The 18,264-nt window shown below is 56.3% G+C and overlaps 1 protein-coding gene across 1 annotated transcript in view; it reads right to left on the reverse strand.

The window, feature by feature from the left end:
* The window catches only part of KRTCAP3 (keratinocyte associated protein 3), a 96,116-nt gene that overhangs the window by 47,353 nt on the left and 30,499 nt on the right, over positions 1-18,264 (reverse strand). The gene's annotated exons all lie outside the window — the stretch shown is intronic.

Raw genomic sequence — 18,264 nt, forward strand, 5'->3', positions numbered from 1 at the left:
ACACATTACCTGCTCTCACAGCTCTACCTCCGCACACTCCCACTTACTGCTTCCCCAACTCCCCCACACATTACCTGCTCTCACAGCTCTACCTCCGCACACTCCCACTTACTGCTTCCCCAACTCCCTCACACATTACCTGCTCTCACAGCTCTACCTCCGCACACTCCCACTTACTGCTTCCCCAACTCCCTCACACATTACCTGCTCTCACAGCTCTACCTCCCCACACTCCCACTTACTGCTTCCCCAACTCCCTCACACATTACCTGCTCTCACTGCTCTACCTCCTCACACTCCCACTTACTGCTTCCCCAACTCCCTCACACATTACCTGCTCTCACAGCTCTACCTCCGCACACTCCCACTTACTGCTTCCCCAACTCCCTCACACATTACCTGCTCTCACAGCTCTACCTCCGCACACTCCCACTTACTGCTTCCCCAACTCCCTCACACATTACCTGCTCTCACAGCTCTACCTCCGCACACTCCCACTTACTGCTTCCCCAACACCAACTCCCTCACACATTACCTGCTCTCACAGCTCTACCTCCGCACACTCCCACTTACTGCTTCCCCAACTCCCTCACACATTACCTGCTCTCACAGCTCTACCTCCGCACACTCCCACTTACTGCTTCCCCAACTCCCTCACACATTACCTGCTCTCACAGCTCTACCTCCGCACACTCCCACTTACTGCTTCCCCAACTCCCTCACACATTACCTGCTCTCACAGCTCTACCTCCGCACACTCCCACTTACTGCTTCCCCAACACTAACTCCCTCACACATTACCTGCTCTCACTGCTCTACCTCCGCACACTCCCACTTACTGCTTACTGCTTCCCCAACTCCCTCACACATTACCTGCTCTCACAGCTCTACCTCCGCACACTCCCACTTACTGCTTCCCCAACACCAACTCCCTCACACATTACCTGCTCTCACAGCTCTACCTCCGCACACTCCCACTTACTGCTTCCCCAACTCCCTCACACATTACCTGCTCTCACAGCTCTACCTGCGCACACTCCCACTTACTGCTTCCCCAACTCCCTCACACATTACCTGCTCTCACAGCTCTACCTCCGCACACTCCCCTTACTGCTTCCCCAACTCCCTCACACATTACCTGCTCTCACAGCTCTACCTCCGCACACTCCCACTTACTGCTTCCCCAACACCAACTCCCTCACACATTACCTGCTCTCACAGCTCTACCTCCGCACACTCCCACTTACTGCTTCCCCAACTCCCTCACACATTACCTGCTCTCACAGCTCTACCTCCGCACACTCCCACTTACTGCTTCCCCAACTCCCTCACACATTACCTGCTCTCACAGCTCTACCTCCGCACACTCCCACTTACTGCTTCCCCAACACCAACTCCCTCACACATTACCTGCTCTCACAGCTCTACCTCCGCACACTCCCACTTACTGCTTCCCCAACACCAACTCCCTCACACATTACCTGCTCTCACAGCTCTACCTCCGCACACTCCCACTTACTGCTTCCCCAACACCAACTCCCTCACACATTACCTGCTCTCACTGCTCTACCTTCTCACACTCCCACTTACTGCTTCCCCAACTCCCTCACACATTACCTGCTCTCACAGCTCTACCTCCGCACACTCCCACTTACTGCTTCCCCAACTCCCTCACACATTACCTGCTCTCACAGCTCTACCTCCGCACACTCCCACTTACTGCTTCCCCAACTCCCTCACACATTACCTGCTCTCACAGCTCTACCTCCGCACACTCCCACTTACTGCTTCCCCAACTCCCTCACACATTACCTGCTCTCACTGCTCTACCTCCGCACACTCCCACTTACTGCTTCCCCAACTCCCTCACACATTACCTGCTCTCACAGCTCTACCTCCGCACACTCCCACTTACTGCTTCCCCAACTCCCTCACACATTACCTGCTCTCACAGCTCTACCTCCGCACACTCCCACTTACTGCTTCCCCAACTCCCTCACACATTACCTGCTCTCACAGCTCTACCTCCGCACACTCCCACTTACTGCTTCCCCACCCCAACTCCCTCACACATTACCTGCTCTCACAGCTCTACCTCCGCACACTCCCACTTACTGCTTCCCCAACTCCCTCACACATTACCTGCTCTCACAGCTCTACCTCCGCACACTCCCACTTACTGCTTCCCCAACTCCCTCACACATTACCTGCTCTCACAGCTCTACCTCCGCACACTCCCACTTACTGCTTCCCCAACTCCCTCACACATTACCTGCTCTCACAGCTCTACCTCCGCACACTCCCACTTACTGCTTCCCCAACTCCCTCACACATTACCTGCTCTCACAGCTCTACCTCCGCACACTCCCACTTACTGCTTCCCCAACTCCCTCACACATTACCTGCTCTCACAGCTCTACCTCCGCACACTCCCACTTACTGCTTCCCCACCCCAACTCCCTCACACATTACCTGCTCTCACAGCTCTACCTCCGCACACTCCCACTTACTGCTTCCCCAACTCCCTCACACATTACCTGCTCTCACAGCTCTACCTCCGCACACTCCCACTTACTGCTTCCCCAACTCCCTCACACATTACCTGCTCTCACAGCTCTACCTCCGCACACTCCCACTTACTGCTTCCCCAACTCCCTCACACATTACCTGCTCTCACAGCTCTACCTCCGCACACTCCCACTTACTGCTTCCCCACCCCAACTCCCTCACACATTACCTGCTCTCACAGCTCTACCTCCGCACACTCCCACTTACTGCTTCCCCAACTCCCTCACACATTACCTGCTCTCACAGCTCTACCTCCGCACACTCCCACTTACTGCTTCCCCAACCCCAACTCCCTCACACATTACCTGCTCTCACAGCTCTACCTCCGCACACTCCCACTTACTGCTTCCCCAACTCCCCCACACATTACCTGCTCCCACAGCTCTACCTCCTCACACTCCCACTTACTGCTTCCCCAACGCCAACTCCCTCACACATTACCTGCTCTCACAGCTCTACCTCCGCACACTCCCACTTACTGCTTCCCCAACGCCAACTCCTTCACACATTACCTGCTCTCACAGCTCCACCTCCGCACACTCCCACTTACTGCTTCCCCAACACCAACTCCCCTCACACATTACCTGCTCTCACAGCTCTACCTCCGCACACTCCCACTTACTGCTTCCCCAACTCCCTCACACATTACCTGCTCTCACAGCTCTACCTCCGCACACTCCCACTTACTGCTTCCCCAACCCCAACTCCCTCACACATTACCTGCTCTCACAGCTCTACCTCCGCACACTCCCACTTACTGCTTCCCCAACTCCCTCACACATTACCTGCTCTCACAGCTCTACCTCCGCACACTCCCACTTACTGCTTCCCCAACTCCCTCACACATTACCTGCTCTCACAGCTCTACCTCCGCACACTCCCACTTACTGCTTCCCCAACTCCAACTCCCTCACACATTACCTGCTCTCACAGCTCTACCTCCGCACACTCCCACTTACTGCTTCCCCAACGCCAACTCCTTCACACATTACCTGCTCTCACAGCTCCACCTCCGCACACTCCCACTTACTGCTTCCCCAACACCAACTCCCCTCACACATTACCTGCTCTCACAGCTCTACCTCCGCACACTCCCACTTACTGCTTCCCCAACTCCCTCACACATTACCTGCTCTCACAGCTCTACCTCCGCACACTCCCACTTACTGCTTCCCCAACCCCAACTCCCTCACACATTACCTGCTCTCACAGCTCTACCTCCGCACACTCCCACTTACTGCTTCCCCAACTCCCTCACACATTACCTGCTCCCACAGCTCTACCTCCTCACACTCCCACTTACTGCTTCCCCAACTCCCTCACACATTACCTGCTCTCACAGCTCTACCTCCGCACACTCCCACTTACTGCTTCCCCAACCCCAACTCCCTCACACATTACCTGCTCTCACAGCTCTACCTCCGCACACTCCCACTTACTGCTTCCCCAACTCCCTCACACATTACCTGCTCTCACAGCTCTACCTCCGCACACTCCCACTTACTGCTTCCCCAACTCCCTCACACATTACCTGCTCTCACAGCTCTACCTCCGCACACTCCCACTTACTGCTTCCCCAACTCCCTCACACATTACCTGCTCTCACAGCTCTACCTCCGCACACTCCCACTTACTGCTTCCACAACTCCCTCACACATTACCTGCTCTCACAGCTCTACCTCCGCACACTCCCACTTACTGCTTCCCCAACTCCCTCACACATTACCTGCTCTCACAGCTCTACCTCCGCACACTCCCACTTACTGCTTCCACAACTCCCTCACACATTACCTGCTCTCACAGCTCTACCTCCACACACTCCCACTTACTGCTTCCCCAACTCCCCCACACATTACCTGCTCTCACTGCTCTACGTCCGCACACTCCCACTTACTGCTTCCCCAACTCCCCCACACATTACCTGCTCTCACAGCTCTACCCCCGCACACTCCCACTTACTGCTTCCCCAACTCCCTCACACATTACCTGCTCTCACAGCTCTACCTCCGCACACTCCCACTTACTGCTTCCCCAACTCCCCCACACATTACCTGCTCTCACAGCTCTACCCCCGCACACTCCCACTTACTGCTTCCCCAACTCCCTCACACATTACCTGCTCTCACAGCTCTACCTCCGCACACTCCCACTTACTGCTTCCCCAACTCCCTCACACATTACCTGCTCTCACTGCTCTACCTCCGCACACTCCCACTTACTGCTTCCCCAACTCCCTCACACATTACCTGCTCTCACAGCTCTACCCCCGCACACTCCCACTTACTGCTTCCCCAACTCCCTCACACATTACCTGCTCTCACAGCTCTACCCCCGCACACTCCCACTTACTGCTTCCCCAACTCCCTCACACATTACCTGCTCTCACAGCTCTACCCCCGCACACTCCCACTTACTGCTTCCCCAACTCCCTCACACATTACCTGCTCTCACAGCTCTACCTCCGCACACTCCCACTTACTGCTTCCCCAACTCCCTCACACATTACCTGCTCTCACAGCTCTACCTCCGCACACTCCCACTTACTGCTTCCCCAACTCCCTCACACATTACCTGCTCTCACAGCTCTACCTCCGCACACTCCCACTTACTGCTTCCCCAGCACCAACTCCCTCACACATTACCTGCTCTCACAGCTCTACCTCCTCACACTCCCACTTACTGCTTCCCCAACTTCCCTCACACATTACCTGCTCTCACAGCTCTACCTCCGCACACTCCCACTTACTGCTTCCCAACACCAACTCCCTCACACATTACCTGCTCTCACAGCTCTACCTCCGCACACTCCCACTTACTGCTTCCCCAACACCAACTCCCTCACACATTACCTGCTCTCACAGCTCTACCTCCGCACACTCCCACTTACTGCTTCCCCAACACCAACTCCCTCACACATTACCTGCTCTCACAGCTCTACCTCCGCACACTCCCACTTACTGCTTCCCCAACTCCCTCACACATTACCTGCTCTCACAGCTCTACCTCCGCACACTCCCACTTACTGCTTCCCCAACTCCCTCACACATTACCTGCTCTCACAGCTCTACCTGCGCACACTCCCACTTACTGCTTCCCCAACTCCCTCACACATTACCTGCTCTCACAGCTCTACCTCCGCACACTCCCACTTACTGCTTCCCCAACTCCCTCACACATTACCTGCTCTCACAGCTCTACCTCCGCACACTCCCACTTACTGCTTCCCCAACTCCCTCACACATTACCTGCTCTCACAGCTCTACCTCCGCACACTCCCACTTACTGCTTCCCCAACTCCCTCACACATTACCTGCTCTCACAGCTCTACCTCCGCACACTCCCACTTACTGCTTCCCCAACTCCCTCACACATTACCTGCTCTCACAGCTCTACCCCCGCACACTCCCACTTACTGCTTCCCCAACTCCCTCACACATTACCTGCTCTCACAGCTCTACCCCCGCACACTCCCACTTACTGCTTCCCCAACTCCCTCACACATTACCTGCTCTCACAGCTCTACCTCCGCACACTCCCACTTACTGCTTCCCCAACTCCCTCACACATTACCTGCTCTCACTGCTCTACCTCCGCACACTCCCACTTACTGCTTCCCCAGCACCAACTCCCTCACACATTACCTGCTCTCACAGCTCTACCTCCTCACACTCCCACTTACTGCTTCCCCAACTTCCTCACACATTACCTGCTCTCACAGCTCTACCTCCGCACACTCCCACTTACTGCTTCCCCAACACCAACTCCCTCACACATTACCTGCTCTCACAGCTCTACCTCCGCACACTCCCACTTACTGCTTCCCCAACACCAACTCCCTCACACATTACCTGCTCTCACAGCTCTACCTCCGCACACTCCCACTTACTGCTTCCCCAACACCAACTCCCTCACACATTACCTGCTCTCACAGCTCTACCTCCGCACACTCCCACTTACTGCTTCCCCAACTCCCTCACACATTACCTGCTCTCACAGCTCTACCTCCGCACACTCCCACTTACTGCTTCCCCAACTCCCTCACACATTACCTGCTCTCACAGCTCTACCTGCGCACACTCCCACTTACTGCTTCCCCAACTCCCTCACACATTACCTGCTCTCACAGCTCTACCTCCGCACACTCCCACTTACTGCTTCCCCAACTCCCTCACACATTACCTGCTCTCACAGCTCTACCTCCGCACACTCCCACTTACTGCTTCCCCAACTCCCTCACACATTACCTGCTCTCACAGCTCTACCTCCGCACACTCTCACTTACTGCTTCCCCAACTCCCTCACACATTACCTGCTCTCACAGCTCTACCTCCGCACACTCCCACTTACTGCTTCCCCAACTCCCTCACACATTACCTGCTCTCACAGCTCTACCTCCGCACACTCCCACTTACTGCTTCCCCAACTCCCTCACACATTACCTGCTCTCACAGCTCTACCTCCGCACACTCCCACTTACTGCTTCCCCAACGCCAACTCCCTCACACATTACCTGCTCTCACAGCTCTACCACCGCACACTCCCACTTACTGCTTCCCCAACTCCCTCACACATTACCTGCTCTCACAGCTCTACCACCGCACACTCCCACTTACTGCTTCCCCAACTCCCTCACACATTACCTGCTCTCACAGCTCTACCTCCGCACACTCCCACTTACTGCTTCCCCAACTCCCTCACACATTACCTGCTCTCACAGCTCTACCTCCGCACACTCCCACTTACTGCTTCCCCAACTCCCTCACACATTACCTGCTCTCACTGCTCTACCTCCGCACACTCCCACTTACTGCTTCCCCAACTCCCTCACACATTACCTGCTCTCACTGCTCTACCTCCGCACACTCCCACTTACTGCTTCCCCAACTCCCTCACACATTACCTGCTCTCACAGCTCTACCTCCGCACACTCCCACTTACTGCTTCCCCAACACCAACTCCCTCACACATTACCTGCTCTCACAGCTCTACCTCCGCACACTCCCACTTACTGCTTCCCCAACTCCCTCACACATTACCTGCTCTCACAGCTCTACCTCCGCACACTCCCACTTACTGCTTCCCCAACTCCCTCACACATTACCTGCTCTCACAGCTCTACCTCCGCACACTCCCACTTACTGCTTCCCCAACTCCCTCACACATTACCTGCTCTCACAGCTCTACCTCCGCACACTCCCACTTACTGCTTCCCCAACTCCCTCACACATTACCTGCTCTCACAGCTCTACCTCCGCACACTCCCACTTACTGCTTCCCCAACTCCCTCACACATTACCTGCTCTCACAGCTCTACCTCCGCACACTCCCACTTACTGCTTCCCCAGCGCCAACTCCCTCACACATTACCTGCTCTCACAGCTCTACCTCCTCACACTCCCACTTACTGCTTCCCCAACTCCCTCACACATTACCTGCTCTCACAGCTCTACCTCCGCACACTCCCACTTACTGCTTCCCCAACTCCCTCACACATTACCTGCTCTCACAGCTCTACCTCCGCACACTCCCACTTACTGCTTCCCCAACTCCCCCACACATTACCTGCTCTCACAGCTCTACCTCCGCACACTCCCACTTACTGCTTCCCCAACTCCCTCACACATTACCTGCTCTCACAGCTCTACCTCCGCACACTCCCACTTACTGCTTCCCCAACTCCCTCACACATTACCTGCTCTCACAGCTCTACCTCCCCACACTCCCACTTACTGCTTCCCCAACTCCCTCACACATTACCTGCTCTCACTGCTCTACCTCCTCACACTCCCACTTACTGCTTCCCCAACTCCCTCACACATTACCTGCTCTCACAGCTCTACCTCCGCACACTCCCACTTACTGCTTCCCCAACTCCCTCACACATTACCTGCTCTCACAGCTCTACCTCCGCACACTCCCACTTACTGCTTCCCCAACTCCCTCACACATTACCTGCTCTCACAGCTCTACCTCCGCACACTCCCACTTACTGCTTCCCCAACACCAACTCCCTCACACATTACCTGCTCTCACAGCTCTACCGCCGCACACTCCCACTTACTGCTTCCCCAACACCAACTCCCTCACACATTACCTGCTCTCACAGCTCTACCTCCGCACACTCCCACTTACTGCTTCCCCAACTCCCTCACACATTACCTGCTCTCACAGCTCTACCTCCGCACACTCCCACTTACTGCTTCCCCAACTCCCTCACACATTACCTGCTCTCACAGCTCTACCTCCGCACACTCCCACTTACTGCTTCCCCAACTCCCTCACACATTACCTGCTCTCACAGCTCTACCTCCGCACACTCCCACTTACTGCTTCCCCAACACTAACTCCCTCACACATTACCTGCTCTCACTGCTCTACCTCCGCACACTCCCACTTACTGCTTACTGCTTCCCCAACTCCCTCACACATTACCTGCTCTCACAGCTCTACCTCCGCACACTCCCACTTACTGCTTCCCCAACACCAACTCCCTCACACATTACCTGCTCTCACAGCTCTACCTCCGCACACTCCCACTTACTGCTTCCCCAACTCCCTCACACATTACCTGCTCTCACAGCTCTACCTGCGCACACTCCCACTTACTGCTTCCCCAACTCCCTCACACATTACCTGCTCTCACAGCTCTACCTCCGCACACTCCCCTTACTGCTTCCCCAACTCCCTCACACATTACCTGCTCTCACAGCTCTACCTCCGCACACTCCCACTTACTGCTTCCCCAACACCAACTCCCTCACACATTACCTGCTCTCACAGCTCTACCTCCGCACACTCCCACTTACTGCTTCCCCAACTCCCTCACACATTACCTGCTCTCACAGCTCTACCTCCGCACACTCCCACTTACTGCTTCCCCAACTCCCTCACACATTACCTGCTCTCACAGCTCTACCTCCGCACACTCCCACTTACTGCTTCCCCAACACCAACTCCCTCACACATTACCTGCTCTCACAGCTCTACCTCCGCACACTCCCACTTACTGCTTCCCCAACACCAACTCCCTCACACATTACCTGCTCTCACAGCTCTACCTCCGCACACTCCCACTTACTGCTTCCCCAACACCAACTCCCTCACACATTACCTGCTCTCACTGCTCTACCTTCTCACACTCCCACTTACTGCTTCCCCAACTCCCTCACACATTACCTGCTCTCACAGCTCTACCTCCGCACACTCCCACTTACTGCTTCCCCAACTCCCTCACACATTACCTGCTCTCACAGCTCTACCTCCGCACACTCCCACTTACTGCTTCCCCAACTCCCTCACACATTACCTGCTCTCACAGCTCTACCTCCGCACACTCCCACTTACTGCTTCCCCAACTCCCTCACACATTACCTGCTCTCACTGCTCTACCTCCGCACACTCCCACTTACTGCTTCCCCAACTCCCTCACACATTACCTGCTCTCACAGCTCTACCTCCGCACACTCCCACTTACTGCTTCCCCAACTCCCTCACACATTACCTGCTCTCACAGCTCTACCTCCGCACACTCCCACTTACTGCTTCCCCAACTCCCTCACACATTACCTGCTCTCACAGCTCTACCTCCGCACACTCCCACTTACTGCTTCCCCACCCCAACTCCCTCACACATTACCTGCTCTCACAGCTCTACCTCCGCACACTCCCACTTACTGCTTCCCCAACTCCCTCACACATTACCTGCTCTCACAGCTCTACCTCCGCACACTCCCACTTACTGCTTCCCCAACTCCCTCACACATTACCTGCTCTCACAGCTCTACCTCCGCACACTCCCACTTACTGCTTCCCCAACCCCAACTCCCTCACACATTACCTGCTCTCACAGCTCTACCTCCGCACACTCCCACTTACTGCTTCCCCAACTCCCCCACACATTACCTGCTCCCACAGCTCTACCTCCTCACACTCCCACTTACTGCTTCCCCAACGCCAACTCCCTCACACATTACCTGCTCTCACAGCTCTACCTCCGCACACTCCCACTTACTGCTTCCCCAACGCCAACTCCTTCACACATTACCTGCTCTCACAGCTCCACCTCCGCACACTCCCACTTACTGCTTCCCCAACACCAACTCCCCTCACACATTACCTGCTCTCACAGCTCTACCTCCGCACACTCCCACTTACTGCTTCCCCAACTCCCTCACACATTACCTGCTCTCACAGCTCTACCTCCGCACACTCCCACTTACTGCTTCCCCAACCCCAACTCCCTCACACATTACCTGCTCTCACAGCTCTACCTCCGCACACTCCCACTTACTGCTTCCCCAACTCCCTCACACATTACCTGCTCTCACAGCTCTACCTCCGCACACTCCCACTTACTGCTTCCCCAACTCCCTCACACATTACCTGCTCTCACAGCTCTACCTCCGCACACTCCCACTTACTGCTTCCCCAACTCCAACTCCCTCACACATTACCTGCTCTCACAGCTCTACCTCCGCACACTCCCACTTACTGCTTCCCCAACGCCAACTCCTTCACACATTACCTGCTCTCACAGCTCCACCTCCGCACACTCCCACTTACTGCTTCCCCAACACCAACTCCCCTCACACATTACCTGCTCTCACAGCTCTACCTCCGCACACTCCCACTTACTGCTTCCCCAACTCCCTCACACATTACCTGCTCTCACAGCTCTACCTCCGCACACTCCCACTTACTGCTTCCCCAACCCCAACTCCCTCACACATTACCTGCTCTCACAGCTCTACCTCCGCACACTCCCACTTACTGCTTCCCCAACTCCCTCACACATTACCTGCTCCCACAGCTCTACCTCCTCACACTCCCACTTACTGCTTCCCCAACTCCCTCACACATTACCTGCTCTCACAGCTCTACCTCCGCACACTCCCACTTACTGCTTCCCCAACCCCAACTCCCTCACACATTACCTGCTCTCACAGCTCTACCTCCGCACACTCCCACTTACTGCTTCCCCAACTCCCTCACACATTACCTGCTCTCACAGCTCTACCTCCGCACACTCCCACTTACTGCTTCCCCAACTCCCTCACACATTACCTGCTCTCACAGCTCTACCTCCGCACACTCCCACTTACTGCTTCCCCAACTCCCTCACACATTACCTGCTCTCACAGCTCTACCTCCGCACACTCCCACTTACTGCTTCCACAACTCCCTCACACATTACCTGCTCTCACAGCTCTACCTCCGCACACTCCCACTTACTGCTTCCCCAACTCCCTCACACATTACCTGCTCTCACAGCTCTACCTCCGCACACTCCCACTTACTGCTTCCACAACTCCCTCACACATTACCTGCTCTCACAGCTCTACCTCCACACACTCCCACTTACTGCTTCCCCAACTCCCCCACACATTACCTGCTCTCACTGCTCTACCTCCGCACACTCCCACTTACTGCTTCCCCAACTCCCCCACACATTACCTGCTCTCACAGCTCTACCCCCGCACACTCCCACTTACTGCTTCCCCAACTCCCTCACACATTACCTGCTCTCACAGCTCTACCCCCGCACACTCCCACTTACTGCTTCCCCAACTCCCTCACACATTACCTGCTCTCACAGCTCTACCTCCGCACACTCCCACTTACTGCTTCCCCAACTCCCTCACACATTACCTGCTCTCACTGCTCTACCTCCGCACACTCCCACTTACTGCTTCCCCAACTCCCTCACACATTACCTGCTCTCACAGCTCTACCCCCGCACACTCCCACTTACTGCTTCCCCAACTCCCTCACACATTACCTGCTCTCACAGCTCTACCCCCGCACACTCCCACTTACTGCTTCCCCAACTCCCTCACACATTACCTGCTCTCACAGCTCTACCCCCGCACACTCCCACTTACTGCTTCCCCAACTCCCTCACACATTACCTGCTCTCACAGCTCTACCTCCGCACACTCCCACTTACTGCTTCCCCAACTCCCTCACACATTACCTGCTCTCACAGCTCTACCTCCGCACACTCCCACTTACTGCTTCCCCAACTCCCTCACACATTACCTGCTCCCACAGCTCTACCTCCGCACACTCCCACTTACTGCTTCCCCAGCACCAACTCCCTCACACATTACCTGCTCTCACAGCTCTACCTCCTCACACTCCCACTTACTGCTTCCCCAACTTCCTCACACATTACCTGCTCTCACAGCTCTACCTCCGCACACTCCCACTTACTGCTTCCCCAACACCAACTCCCTCACACATTACCTGCTCTCACAGCTCTACCTCCGCACACTCCCACTTACTGCTTCCCCAACACCAACTCCCTCACACATTACCTGCTCTCACAGCTCTACCTCCGCACACTCCCACTTACTGCTTCCCCAACACCAACTCCCTCACACATTACCTGCTCTCACAGCTCTACCTCCGCACACTCCCACTTACTGCTTCCCCAACTCCCTCACACATTACCTGCTCTCACAGCTCTACCTCCGCACACTCCCACTTACTGCTTCCCCAACTCCCTCACACATTACCTGCTCTCACAGCTCTACCTGCGCACACTCCCACTTACTGCTTCCCCAACTCCCTCACACATTACCTGCTCTCACAGCTCTACCTCCGCACACTCCCACTTACTGCTTCCCCAACTCCCTCACACATTACCTGCTCTCACAGCTCTACCTCCGCACACTCCCACTTACTGCTTCCCCAACTCCCTCACACATTACCTGCTCTCACAGCTCTACCTCCGCACACTCCCACTTACTGCTTCCCCAACTCCCTCACACATTACCTGCTCTCACAGCTCTACCTCCGCACACTCCCACTTACTGCTTCCCCAACTCCCTCACACATTACCTGCTCTCACAGCTCTACCCCCGCACACTCCCACTTACTGCTTCCCCAACTCCCTCACACATTACCTGCTCTCACAGCTCTACCCCCGCACACTCCCACTTACTGCTTCCCCAACTCCCTCACACATTACCTGCTCTCACAGCTCTACCTCCGCACACTCCCACTTACTGCTTCCCCAACTCCCTCACACATTACCTGCTCTCACTGCTCTACCTCCGCACACTCCCACTTACTGCTTCCCCAGCACCAACTCCCTCACACATTACCTGCTCTCACAGCTCTACCTCCTCACACTCCCACTTACTGCTTCCCCAACTTCCTCACACATTACCTGCTCTCACAGCTCTACCTCCGCACACTCCCACTTACTGCTTCCCCAACACCAACTCCCTCACACATTACCTGCTCTCACAGCTCTACCTCCGCACACTCCCACTTACTGCTTCCCCAACACCAACTCCCTCACACATTACCTGCTCTCACAGCTCTACCTCCGCACACTCCCACTTACTGCTTCCCCAACACCAACTCCCTCACACATTACCTGCTCTCACAGCTCTACCTCCGCACACTCCCACTTACTGCTTCCCCAACTCCCTCACACATTACCTGCTCTCACAGCTCTACCTCCGCACACTCCCACTTACTGCTTCCCCAACTCCCTCACACATTACCTGCTCTCACAGCTCTACCTGCGCACACTCCCACTTACTGCTTCCCCAACTCCCTCACACATTACCTGCTCTCACAGCTCTACCTCCGCACACTCCCACTTACTGCTTCCCCAACTCCCTCACACATTACCTGCTCTCACAGCTCTACCTCCGCACACTCCCACTTACTGCTTCCCCAACTCCCTCACACATTACCTGCTCTCACAGCTCTACCTCCGCACACTCCCACTTACTGCTTCCCAACACCAACTCCCTCACACATTACCTGCTCTCACAGCTCTACCTCCGCACACTCCCACTTACTGCTTCCCCAACCCCAACTCCCTTACACATTACCTGCTCTCACAGCTCTACCTCCGCACACTCCCACTTACTGCTTCCCCAACTCCCTCACACATTACCTGCTCTCACAGCTCTACCTCCGCACACTCCCACTTACTGCTTCCCCAACTCCCTCACACATTACCTGCTCTCACAGCTCTACCTCCGCACACTCCCACTTACTGCTTCCCCAACTCCCTCACACATTACCTGCTCTCACAGCTCTACCTCCGCACACTCCCACTTACTGCTTCCCAACACCAACTCCCTCACACATTACCTGCTCTCACAGCTCTACCTGCGCACACTCCCACAATGCCAACTCCCTCACATAACAAGCAGCTACCAGACACGCACCGACCTCCTTATCCCGCTGTACCTTATGGTCACACTTCACTATAACTCCTTGCGGTTGGACTCTCCTTAGCTACTGTAACAATGTATGTTCATCTATATTTGAATGGTTTTTGTGCTCTAACCCTATTGTACTGCGCTACAGAGTATGTTGGCACAATATAAATAAATGATTATAAAAAAAAAGCTGTGTGTGCTGAGCATGCGCATAGTAAGTGAAACTTCTTTGACTTTTGTCACAGAAATTGTATTTGTGTTGGTGTTGGTGTTGTTTTAATTAAAAATCAAAATACAATCTCAATGACAAAATGCAAATAAATTTGACTTAGAATGCGCGTGCTCGGCACACATCCCCTGTATTAACTATTTGCACTAAGTGTGAATTCCGCGTGTGACTGTGCGTGTGACTGTGCATGTGACTGAGAGTGTGCGCGTGTGACTGAGAGTGTGCGCGTGTGACTGAGAGTGTGCGTGTGACTGAGAGTGTGCGTGTGACTGAGAGTGTGCGTGTGACTGAGAGTGTGCGTGTGACTGAGAGTGTGCGTGTGACTGAGAGTGTGCGTGTGACTGAGAGTGTGCGTGTGACTGAGAGTGTGCGTGTGACTGAGAGTGTGCGTGTGACTGAGAGTGTGCGTGTGACTGAGAGTGTGCGTGTGACTGAGAGTGTGCGTGTGACTGAGAGTGTGCGTGTGACTGAGAGTGTGCGTGTGACTGAGAGTGTGCGTGTGACTGAGAGTGTGCGTTTGACTGAGAGTGTGCGTGTGTGACTGAGAGTGTGCGTGTGTGACTGAGAGTGTGCGCGTGTGATTGAGAGTGTGCGCGTGTGACTGAGAGAGTGCGCGTGTGACTGAGAGTGTGCGCGTGTGACTGAGAGTGTGCGCGTGTGACTGAGAGTGTGCGCGTGTGACTGAGAGAGTGCGCGTGTGACTGAGAGTGTGCGTGACTGAGAGTGTGCGCGTGTGACTGAGAGTGTGCGCGTGTGACTGAGAGTGTGCGCGTGTGACTGAGAGTGTGCGCGTGTGACTGAGAGTGTGCGCGTGTGACTGAGAGTGTGCGCGTGTGACTGAGAGTGTGCGCGTGTGACTGAGAGTGTGCGCGTGTGACTGAGAGTGTGCGCGTGTGACTGAGAGTGTGCGCGTGTGACTGAGAGTGTGCGCGTGTGACTGAGAGTGTGCGCGTGTGACTGAGAGAGTGCGCGTGTGACAGAGTGCGCGTGTGACAGAGTGCGCGTGTGACAGAGTGCGCGTGTGACAGAGTGCGCGTGTGACAGAGTGCGCGTGTGACAGAGTGCGCGTGTGACAGAGTGCGCGTGTGACAGAGTGCGCGTGTGACAGAGTGCGCGTGTGACAGAGTGCGCGTGTGACAGAGTGCGCGTGTGACAGAGTGCGCGTGTGACAGAGTGCGCGTGTGACAGAGTGCGCGTGTGACAGAGTGCGCGTGTGACAGAGTGCGCGTGTGACAGAGTGCGCGTGTGACAGAGAGTGCGCGTGTGACTGAGAGTGCGCGTGTGACTGAGAGTGCGCGTGTGACAGAGTGCGCGTGTGACAGAGTGCGCGTGTGACAGAGTGCGCGTGTGACAGAGTGCGCGTGTGACAGAGTGTGCGTGTGACAGAGTGTGCGTGTGACTGAGAGTGCGCGTGTGACTGAGAGTGCGCGTGTGACTGAGAGTGCGCGTGACAGAGTGTGCGGGTGACAGAGTGTGCGGGTGACAGAGTGTGCGTGTGACTGAGAGTGTGCGTGTGACTGAGAGTGTGCGTGTGACTGAGAGTGTGCGTGTGACTGAGAGTGTGCGTGTGACTATGCGTGTGCGTGTGACTGTGCGTGTGACTATGCGTGTGCGTGTGACTGTACGTGTGCGTCTGACTGTGAGTGTGACTGAGTGCGTCTGACTGTGAGTGTGACTGAGTGTGAGTGTGACTGAGTGTACGTGTGACTGTGAGTGTGCGTGTGAGTGTGACTAAGTGTGCGTGTGACTGTGAGTGTGTGTGGGGGTCGTGGGGGTCAGTGTGTGGGGGTCTGGGGGGGTCAGTCAGTGTGTGTGGGGCTCTGGGGGGGTCAGTGTGTGTGGGGGTCTGGGGGGGTCAGGCAGTGTGTGTGGGGGTCTGGGGGGGTCAGGCAGTGTGTGTGGGGGTCTGGGGGGTCAGGCAGTGTGTGTGGGGGTCTGTCAGTGTGTGTGGGGGTCTGGGGGGTTCAGTCAGTGTGTGTGGGGGTCAGTCAGTGTGTGTGGGTCTCTGGGGGGTCAGTCAGTGTGTGGGGGTCTGGGGTGGTCAGTCAGTGTGTTTGGGGGTCTGGGGGGGTCAGTCAGTGTGTGTGGGGGTCTGGGGGGGTCAGGCAGTGTGTGTGGGGGTCTGTCAGTGTGTGTGGGGGTCTGGGGGGTTCAGTCAGTGTGTGTGGGGGTCTGGGGGGTTCAGTCAGTGTGTGTGGGGGTCTGGGGGGTTCAGTCAGTGTGTGTGGGGGTCTGGGGGGTTAGTCAGTGTGTGTGGGGGTCTGGGGGGGTCAGTCAGTGTGTGTGGGGGTCTGGGGGGGTCAGTCAGTGTGTGTGGGGGTCTGGGGGGGTCAGTCAATGTGTGTGGGGGTCTGGGGGGGTCAGTCAGTGTGTGTGGGGGTCTGGGGTGGTCAGTCAGTGTGTTTGGTGGTCTGGGGGGTCAGTCAGTATGTGTGGGGGTCTGGGGGGGTCAGTCAGTGTGTGTGGGGGTCTGGGGGGGTCAGTCAGTGTGTGTGGGGGTCTGGGGGGGTCAGTCAGTGTGTGTGGGGGTCTGGGGGGGTCAGTCAGTGTGTGTGGAGGTCTGAGGGGATCTGTCAGTGTGTGGGGGGGTCCGGGGGGGGGTCAGTCAGTATGTGGGGGGGTCCGTCAGTGTGTGGGGGGTCCGGGGGGGTCCGTCAGTGTGTGGGGGGTCTGGGGGGGGGGGGGTCCGCGCGGGTTGCGCCCGGGTTTTTGTAACACCGCTTCCTGGGGGGCCCGCAAACGCCCGCGTCACTGGAGGGCTGAATGGCGCCGCTGCCAGCCGCTTCTGCGCATGCGCGGCATGGCAGCGGTAGTGGAAGTTAGGCGGGCACATGTGTGGGCTGGGAGGGAGGTCCCATTCGGGTTAGGAAAGGGGGGGGGGCTGTCCCGGTCGGGCGGTCTCTGCTGTCCCGGTCAGGCGGTCTCTGCTGTCCCGGGCAGCAGACGGGGAACGGCAACACATGTTTACAGCCGTGGCAGCGGGCGGGGAACGGCGCCGCTGCCAACCGCTTCTGCGCATGCGTGGCTTTCCTCCAGTCCCCATGATTACTGAGCATGCGCGGCTTGGCAGCGGATGTGCGGGGGGAATGGCGGCCGTTAGGAGCGGCGCGGCGGCTATCGCCGCCGCCGCCGCCGCATATGTCATTAGCCATGTGGGGGGAGCAGCGCCCGTTAGGAGCGGCGCCGGCGGCTATCGCCGCCGCCGCCGCATCTGATTTGTGGAGCTGGTGTGATGTCAGTGTTGGGGTTGGGCTGAGCCAGAACACAGCCCGGCCTCAA

Source organism: Ascaphus truei, unplaced genomic scaffold (genome assembly GCF_040206685.1).
Source record: "Ascaphus truei isolate aAscTru1 unplaced genomic scaffold, aAscTru1.hap1 HAP1_SCAFFOLD_257, whole genome shotgun sequence".
Taxonomy (NCBI): Eukaryota; Metazoa; Chordata; class Amphibia; order Anura; family Ascaphidae; genus Ascaphus; species Ascaphus truei.